This window comes from Dysidea avara, chromosome 7, assembly GCF_963678975.1.
Source record: "Dysidea avara chromosome 7, odDysAvar1.4, whole genome shotgun sequence".
NCBI classification, from domain to species: Eukaryota; Metazoa; Porifera; class Demospongiae; order Dictyoceratida; family Dysideidae; genus Dysidea; species Dysidea avara.
Genome location: NC_089278.1, coordinates 34877706 through 34888239, shown reverse-complemented (window position 1 = coordinate 34888239; position 10534 = coordinate 34877706). Strand labels below are relative to the sequence as shown.

General features: G+C 36.2%; 1 long non-coding RNA gene across 1 annotated transcript; it reads left to right on the top strand.

Annotated features, from left to right (window-relative positions):
• The first annotated feature begins 5174 nt into the window (after nucleotides 1–5174).
• LOC136262612 (uncharacterized) lies at nucleotides 5175–10424 on the top strand. Its single transcript, XR_010704247.1, has 3 exons — nucleotides 5175–5245; nucleotides 7215–7322; nucleotides 9860–10424. It is a non-coding gene; the product is annotated as an uncharacterized lncRNA (long non-coding RNA).
• The last annotated feature ends 110 nt before the right edge of the window (nucleotides 10425–10534 follow it).

Sequence of the window (10534 nt, the reverse complement as noted above, 5' to 3'; positions counted from 1 at the left end):
GTTTCTCTATAATTATGTGTATAGAGCCTACAAGTCTGCAGTGGCCACTAGCGTATTGTATCTATAATCATGCAATAGTGAAACAGCAGAAACAATTAGAATTTTGTGTGCCAGCCACTGTTAAAATAAGAAAGCAGTTAAATTTTTCTTGTACTTGAAGGTATTAAGAGTTTTAATTCTACTTTAGTAGAGCGGCATAGTGCAAAAAATGGGCATTTGTGATACAATTATGAAACTTTATACACAAATAACATTCCTTGTGATATTTTTTTGGCATAGTGCCACTTCAGATTTGACCTTTGGTGACCTTTACAGCCATTTTGACAGGCATTTCTGTATTTGTTTCCCTGAGGCATTACTTTAAATTGATAAAACATGGTTTCAAATTAAAGATGTTGACCTAAGAAACAACGTGACATTCATGTTTGAAGTGAATAGCTCATTATACTCCCCCAAGTTATGACCATTTTTATTAGTGACAAAATTCTTTGAATTTGTTTACCCTTGGGGCCTACGTAAATTACCAATGAGCAAGTAACCTTATAATTATACTGTAATTTGATAGCTAATATTATTAGTTTGAAACTAAATTGGACTTCAAATAAAAAGTATAAGCAAGACCATTAGTTTGAAACCATGTATAAAATAACTCACCAAGGAAAAAGGATGAATTTTAATGCAAAGATGACTGTAAAGGTCACCAAAGGTCAAATCTGTGATGGCACTATATTAAAAAGTAAATGTCATAAGGAGTGCAATTTGTGTGGACAGTTTCAGAATTGTATCAAAATGACACATTTTTGCACACAATGCCACTCAAATTCATAAATAGATTTATTGTCAAATTCATAAATGGATTTATTGGATTTTTTTGAATACATTAAAGTCTTTGAGCAGGCTGTAGGACCAGGTGTTCTACAGACCTTCAGCACTTGTGCTGTAAAGCATTAATAAATAAACTAGTGTCCATTTTGGTTCTACTTGGGGTACCTAGAGATAATGAGTTACTCTCTAGAATTCCTATGGATATAATTACATGCATATAACAAGGGGAAAACATCCTGACCACCTGGTAGACTCCTGTAAGCGTTTGAGCGTAAATCGGATGGCTGCAGGTTCGAGGCTACCTAGGTCCAGCCATGAATTTTTTCTCCTTTCTCCAACTTTTCAAACACACCTTAAGTAGCTAAAGTCTAAGTAGCTAAAGTCTTTGAGCAGGCTGTAGGACTAGATGTCCCACAGACCTTCAGCACCTGTGCTGTAAAGCATTAATAAATAAATAAATAAATAAACATGACCACTGTACTAAGTGATTCCAAGTAGCTAGAGTCTTTTTATATTGCTTCGTGTTAATGTTATAATAATTATGTTCATTAACTATGCAGTTGTTTTAAATACTTTTGACAGAAAGTTAGTGTTTTAGTTAAAATGCTTCAAATTGTACCTATATAAAATTGCTATAAATTAATTTTGGTGAACTTTTGAGACATTGTGAAAACTAAAATGGCTACTGCTTCTGGGGGGCACATCCCCACAGACTCCCTGCTGCCAGAGATTCTATACTCTGGTCAGCCCCCCTAACATCAACTACTCAGTTTCTCTGCCACTGGTTCATATGTTTGAGTTCCAAAATCTGGTCATAATTATATTATACGTAATCCAACACACACACACAACAGCAAAGCAAAACCTATATAGCAGCCATGTGAAACACAGCTATTGTCACCCAGTAAACTAGCACTGGGATGCCTGTGCACCACTCAGGCAATTGAGCCTTGTGTAGGCAAATCCTCCTGTGGCAGGACTAGTAACCCACAGGAGGACTGTCCAGGTCTCAAGGAGAGAGGTATAAGGTAAATAACAGAACCCGGAGTACGCGCATGTACACACACATATATGCATACACCCCTTTGTTCTCCACCCCTGATGTAATCAAAGAACTTTTTTGTATTCTGGTACACTCAACAGACTGAGGTGTACACTAGTCAGTGTGAAGTAGGGCTGGGCGATATTGGAGTTTCGCTTCTCGATATATCGTACAGAAATATATCACGATATTACTATTTATCGCGGTTATTAAAGATGACTGCTATATTAGAGTAGCTGACTGCTTTATTAGGGTATTTCGATCCTAGCTGACTGTTCTATTAGAGTATCTCGATCTTTGCAAAAAAATTGACTAGCTAGTACTAGGTCCTTGTTTGCAGTAGTATCACGTGATTATTTGAGGTGCATTATATAACAACCTTAAGGGCTTAATAAGCTGTCACAAACACTAAAAATCGTAATAATATCGATATCGTGATATTATCGTTTCGCCGAAATCTACGCGATACAGATATCGTTTCATTGCAATACCGCGGTATTACTATAATACCGAGAAACCGCCCAGCCCTAGTGTGAAGCATTAAGATACCTGCACTATTGACTCTTACTATAATACACACAACACTGTACGTCACTAATACCATGCACTATGAATGCTTAACTAATGCAGCAACAAGAGGATCGGATTTTGTGACAAAATTCTAATTATTTTGTTGCATGCACCCTTAAATCTAGTAGGGTCTGGGAGGATGCTCCCCCAGGGAAACTTTATTGTGTATTCTGAGATTGAATCTGGTAACAATTTTTACCTAAAACAATCTTTTAACAATCCTTTGACAATTTTGGCATATATTAGGAATTAATTTATATAAGCTGCTTATATGATTGCTTCTGCTGGATATAGTATCAAGAGCAGGCTAAAGAAGCGGAGCTATGTGAAGTTTAAAGCATATACAATAGATATTCTGGGAGTCTGAGGGCATCGTCTCCAACAAAAATTTCAAGTCTTGAACACTCTGAGATATAATTCAGACTAGCTATATTTTACTGTGTTGGTGCAAGTAAACTAATTAAAACTTTAACAATATAGTTCTATTACGGTACTCTTAGATCTGATGATATATACCTTTGTGAATCAAAATCAATTGAAATTGCTTGAATATTCTTGACCATGCAGTTATAATGCTCAATTTTTGGAGCATAATAGCCTCATGCCTACCAACAATGTAATTATAAAGCTGTATATAGTATTCTCTTATATATACCAGCATTATGCCATACAGCGTAACAGCAATATAGCATTTGGGAAGCTAGGGCATATAGATGATTTTCTATTAGGCCTGAGCCTAATAGCTATGCTCAAAATTTTACCTATTATTCTTTCCAGAATTTCCCAAAATTTTCTCCTATTATTCTTTTTTTATTCTTTTATCTAGCCTATTATTCCATAATAAGGCCATACCTATTTGATCTTATGTTGCGCGGGCCCAACCGACTACATTTTTCTTCAATTGAAATAATTTTGAAAATCACGTGTGCGGGTCACGTGTACTAGGAATAATAAAGAGTGGCTGGATGTGACTAGTATTAGTTAATTTGTATAGAGCGTATTCACGTGACGTCACAAACGTGGCATTTATTAGAAACAAGTGCGGCGTTCAATTAAAACAGAATATCTTTGTGCTAAGATAGCCTATATGTGTGCAATCTTTGACTGAGACTCTTTGTGTAGTGCCAGCTAGGTGGTAATTTTTTTATTTTTTTATTTATTACTGTGTAGGACTCCATCAAGGAGTATAACACACAGATACAAAAACAAAATCAAAGTAAATTAAGATGATCCAATGAATGATAGACTGTATAGCTATGCACAAGTAATTTCAGTTATTCAGTTGTGAGCATTTCATTTCATTTTATTAATTATAGCAAAGCCCCTAAAGGGGTAAAACACTAATACAAAAATTTATTTAGTTATTAGTTAATACAAGTTTAAAATCTGCAAGGGATAGATTATTAATGTTATTTATTTGGATACTGTTCCATTTGGGTATCATTTTGGGGAAGAAGGAGAATTTGTAAGTATCACAAGAGGTTTGAATTTGGTAAAATTTACAGGGATGATTTGATCTAGTTGATGTCAGTCTTGCAGGTGAGGGTAAATATTGTTCAGGTATTAATTGAAGATGATTTGCAACTTTGAATAGTAGGATTGATCTAAGATATTTGCGATGACTTTGGAGTGTTGGCCATTTCAAATCATTTAGCATCACAGTTACACTGTCCAAATCATTATTCCATGGTTTGTTGAGAACAAATCTTGCTGCTCTGCGTTGAACTGACTCTAGTTTGTTGATGTCTGTTTGACGGTGAGGGTACCAAATAGGAGCACAATATTCAAGTAGTGGAAGCACTAGTTGTTTGTATGCTTGTTCTTTCAAGTAAGTAGGGCAGGTTCCTAGATTTCTTTTTAGGAATCCCAGTGTTCGATTACAAGTATACAGGATGTGAGTTTGCCATGACAGTTTTTCATTGATCCACACTCCAAGATATTTATGTTCTTTCACTGACTTTAGTTGAGTTTCATACATTGTATAGGTGTAGTTACTTGTAGTGTGGAGATGTGATATTGGATATATTAAATTCCATTTGCCAGGTTGTAGCCCACTTGGATAGCTGGTTTAAGTCTTGTTGTAATGTTGTATGGTCTTCAGAAGTGTTTATGGTTCTATATATTATACAGTCATCTGCAAATAGATGAAGTTGGCTTTGTATACCATTGGCTATGTCATTGATGTACACAAGGAAAAGTGTTGGGCCAAGTACAGACCCTTGAGGTACTCCAGAATTGACCTTGCATGGGGAAGATGATGCACCATTTATAGTTACTTGTTGAGAACGATCTGATAAGAAAGCTGCAAGCCACGATAAGGTGTCACCAGTAATACCATAGAACTCAAGTTTATGGAGGAGTCGTTGGTGGGGTACCTTGTCAAACGCTTTGGAAAAATCAAGCATGCAGGTGTCAACTTGTTTTTTGTCATTTATAGCCTTAGCAAAATCGTCATTAACGGTTAGGAGTTGTTTTTCACATGAGTGTCTAGATCTGAAAACGTAATGATGTTTCAATAAAATATTGTGGGTATCAAGATGATGCAACCATAATTTGGCTCTTAATTGACTGATCCACAGTGGTATCATACTGTATCATGTACAGGCTAGCCTTCTCACAGTTCCCTAGTCAAGTGGGGTAGCACTTAATATGTAGGTATTTAATCTTAATCAGTCTGGAGGCGCCGGCCTTGTCTATGTACGGGCGCCGTCCAATTAACTAAATATATGGTCATGGTAACACAAGCCACGCCCATTGCGGAAGATGGCGGCTCGTGTCGGGACAGAGTCGACATCGTCGTTGACTAAAGTAAGCATGTTTGTATATCTGTCAATGTATTTGGGTGGTTGCGCTGTGAACTCAGCGACTAGCTATATACTGTAGCTCGCTAATTTGTTTTAAATTGAACAGAGGAGACTATGATATGTGATCACCCACCATTCGTAGTAAATCCCTATAACTTTGTAACCGGCCCCATTATCCCTAGTACCTAAATTGGCTAAATTGTAGGGGGGATTTACGAACAAATTCGCCTGTGTTCTTGTATTTGTGAGATTGTTTCCCATTTCCCGCCTGCATGATTCTCTTCCCGCATGGTCATTCATTATTGCTGTCAACTGAACATTTTATTCATTTATCCTGTGATTGCATAGCAATAACTAGTTTAGCATTCAGAAAGCTCATTTAGTGGCTAGTTTTTCACTGTTCAGGTTCTCAGTTTAAATTCATTTCTACTGTTACAGTATTCTTACGCACCTGTAAGTTAGTGATGAATTTCGAAAATTAGTGGAAATATCTATAATGAGTAATGGGTAATGAACCGCTGGCCCGCATGTGTTTTTGAGGTCAATGAAATTGGAAACAAGGAATTTTCTTGGAGTGGCCTTCGTACGGATGTACGAAGGCAGCTGTTATGGGTTCGACTTGATCCTCGTCACGATCACTGAAAGCCAAAGCGATTCATACGGTACACGTGCACACCATTCATCATACACACGTGACCTACAACACCATATTCTAATTAAGGCCTAACATACAGATATAAGTGTTACGTCATTGTTCTATGTCTTTACAGCCTTAAGTTGTGTGTTGTTGTGTAGCCATTTTTTCTTGTCAACTCTTGTGAGAAGAATGACTATAGCTGATTGCTGGAGTCAATAAACCAAATCAATCAAATCATTATTAAATAGAGAACTTGCATACAAAATGTGTGTACAAAATTTGCTTGACAACTGTTGCTACTCAGCCATAGTTGAGGGCAAATTTCAATGGGACTAATTGTGACGAATATTCATGGTTTGCCACCACAAGCTACGTACAATGAGTATCACTGCCAGATGTTAGGATAAGGTTATAAACAAATATCAAAACTAGGTTTAACATATACAAGCGTAATATTAATTTTCAGTAGATTTCTCATGAATTATAGTGCTGTGTGGGATTTTGACTATAACTATCCTAGTTATACAAGTGACTAACCTAATGAACATGTCCTAGCTGTACTTTGCTAAACCATTGAGAACAGCTGTAGTACACATTTTGCACTCAAACATGGCTGACCTAGCAACTGTTGTTAAGCCCACGGTTCGTATGCAAGCTCTCTATCCCCACTCATGCCCCACATAGGCCATACTACAGATGTAGAGGCATAACCATCCCACTCACCATACTAGTGTGTCGATATCAGTCAGATGTTGTTTACAATGAGGAATTAAAAGTTACTTCTTTGCTGGAGTTTACCGGTTGTTTTAATTCCCATGTTGACCTTACTGCTGTATATGCAATCATAAAGCACAAAAACCAGAATACCAGTAGGTAGATGCTGAGCTCAGTCATTTAGGCTTTTCCTGTGAGTACCACACAGTGAAAATTGGCTGTCTTGGCCGCTATCTTGGTGAGAGCATCATTGCTATGATAAATAACTATTTTCACACTGCAAAAGACTACTGGATAAAGGAGTAGTCATTGCCATCAGTTATTCTCAGATTATAATTTAAATTGGACCAATCGGTTTTATTGTAATTGTGTGTTTGTATATTTTATTTGTATTTTCCTTGCCATGCCTGCTTTGGCTGTGGTTACATGTTCCGAGGACTTGTCATTCTTTCAGTTTTATCGCTACATCAATGTTGATGGTAAAATATTTAATAAGTAGCTAATCACCCCTAGTATAATAGTAGTACAGTGAGTCAGTGATCATAGTACTATAGAGTAGGACTAGTAGAGTACTAACAATACAACTGGTATTAGTGACTTTGTATCATATCTGGTATTACAGGAAGAACTGGACGAGGTGTTTGGTGCTGTTAGGAAAGGTGACATCAGCACCATTAATAACTATATCACAAAATACAAAGTCAACAACATTCGTGATACAAGAGACATTGTGAGTTGTGTGTAGTTGAATGAGATTGAACTGTACCTCCTGTATGTGTAACAAGAAAGAATTATCTGTGTTACTGTACGTGTGTGTTTCACTAATATTTGTACAATTAATTGTCCACCAATTCAACACATCCTGACTATGAGATGGTATTATCAAAGATGATGTAATAGTGTAACTTTTTTGTGTACCTAATTTTCTTGCTAATTTACTGATTCACTAGAGCCTGTTTTAGCTGGTCAAAACCTATGGACTGAATATTAATGGCCTTAATGAACACTTGGATTGCAACAATAATTTCTCAATAGAGTAAAGTTATTGGCTATACAGATTGCCACCAACACAGCTAGGTTCATTGTAGTAACTGTTTAATAATACTTTATTCAATATACATATAGGTGATGATAATTTTCTAGCATCTGTAAATTTTAGAGTTGTACTGTACCTCAAGGGACCATGTCCACTTATGGGATTCACAACTTGTTGTAGAAACTGTAGACCTATGTGGCCTTATTGATTGTTGATTAAAAACTATTTGGTGACTACTCGTTTACTTGTCGTCTTTTAGATGATCCTTTCTATAGTGTAATAACCGCTATAATCTATGACATAAATGCAGGGCTAAACAGCAGAGCTTAAAACTTGTGGAAAACTCTGTGGCAAAAACTACGATTGTTACTATCTATATCTAAATCTAGCTCTAGATGCATGCTTCTGTTTTAACTAAACCAGGTCAAATCCAGGTCTTATCTGGATTACTGTTTGGGTTAGTGGGTCAACCAGATCAGCAGTACTGGCCCACTTACAACCCTGTGTAGTAGTGATGTGCAATATATGATATATATCGGTATATTGTGATAAAATTTTTTATATCGTGATACGATATAAAATCTTTGTATCGCGATATAAGCCTAGGTATAGACTTTAACTATAACTAGAGAAAAATGTACCCAAGATGTCATTGTACACTGTACTTTTTTGAGAAAAGAGCTTGCAATGTTGTATGCTAGTCATGTACCATGATGTATTGTACTTCTAGTACATCAGTGCTACAAGTGTCATCAGTATAAATACACAAGCTGAGTGATGATTTTGTATATCGTGATATATATCGTATTGTGATATATTGTGTGCAATAATCGTGATATCGCACACCACTACTGTGTACCATAGTACTGATTTGTGGCTAAGATTTCTGCATCGTACAGGTTGGTGCAAAATAGTGCTGGGTGATATACTGGTATTGTTAGTACACCATAATGTAAGTGCAATTATGTTATCATTAAAAGGCCTAGAGCAGTCGTAATACTGGCTACTAACTTGATTCATGATCCACCAGGTTGCCACGTTGTGATCACGTGATACATTAGATGGAGTATGTAGTGTACTCAGGCGATACTCAATGTTCTAATGCACAGAAAATCCACAGTAATATCAGTGGCTATTACATATATTTATTAATACCATTATGTATATTTTTTACAGATGTACGTACTGGTTGCTATATGCTCAGCTCTTGTACAAAATATGTATATTACATGGAACCAGGTGGCTGGTGGATTAGTACATAATTTAAAAAAGTTAAGTTGGCCTTTGTAGAGAGGTGGACTTATAGAGAGGTGGCTTATAAAAAGATGGCCGCTAAGACAGGTCTGACAGCTGGTAGTTCAGACTAGTACATTTACGTATTTACCTTCACACAGTCAGGATATTATCATTTTTCAATATATCAGATATTACAATTTAAAAGCATCTTTATGTACAAATACATCACACAGGTAAACCATAATTTACAATAGCCAGTAAATGTAGTAAAACAAGAAAAGGTGACGGTATTATTTGAAATTAGCTTATCTGCCAACTACCTGTAATGGGTCATCCCATACATACTGTACATCCTACCTTGTTATCTCATATGACACTTTCTCCTCTGACTACTTGAGGGATACTGTGTAAGATTTATTGGGTATACCAAATCACTACCTGTGTTTTCACAGCCAGTTATCTGCTTGAAACTATTAGGTTACCTTTATTACAGTACCGCTCAAATGTTACATCGTCTCATGTTAGTAGTGCGAACGAGCTAATTAAAAAGCGTGGCACCTGTTTTACTTGTAAGTATTCATACCAAATGAAATGATTACTCACGAATGAAATGTGGTGGTGCCATGCCTTTTATTTAGTTCATTTTTTAACCACTTGCACTCTTGCAAGACGACACTACATTTGAGCATGTTGAACCATATTCTTCATCAGTTGTTATGTGTTGTAACTTTGTAACTGTCAGTGAATTATTAGTCATTATAGCTTTATGGTTGATGAACACCTTTATATATTTCAAATCTTGGAGTAGGATATTGAGAGTAAAAATCACCAATGTCATTAGTATTGTACTAATTTAATTTGTAGGTATAGGAAAATTTCACATTCATGTGCCTACATTGCATTTGTTAACATTTGTGACCCACCCACTGAGCAAAAACTGGTTGTTTTTGAACATGTTATGAATATCATTTTTATTGCTTATCTGTTGTCTATAGTAACAAAGGAGTGGACAGCCAAAGTTCTAACATTTTGTGATGAATAGTCTGGAGTTATAGCGCTAGACGGATTTGTACAGCAACAATACAGCACAGGCACTTACTTAATAATCTATCATAACTCATGACTGAAACAAACTACAAACTTCTTCTTTGTCCAGAAACATACAGGAAAAGCACTATGCTTTAAGGGTGTTCTGTGCAGTTTGTGTAAGGCTTCCCAAGTCACATGGCGAAACAGGTCATCTGTCACATTGATGTAAATATTATGGTCGTTAATTAGTCTGTGGCTTATTACTGAGCACCTGTGCATTATGCAACAGGCACGCCCCTTGCTATTCTACACCCTTATGTTTACAATAGAACTAGTCTGTCATTTTTTACCAAAAAAGGCATGAAAATTTCGGATGAGCTACTGTAGTACTTTTGCTAAAAAAGAGCGCTTGTGGTTTTTTGATAGCAAATTCAGGTGACAAATAACATGGAAGTGAAAAGAAAGATTGGTGGCAGCGTCAAACCGGAAGTTGAGTATCTGATGATTGAGAAACTAAAAGACAAAATAAAAATGCACAATAGTTTGTACTGTTTTGTATAGTGTATCATGAAAGTATCAAGGCTCTATTGTGTAAACTGTAAGACTAGTTCTAGTTTAAATGGAAAACTTTTATCTTGCAT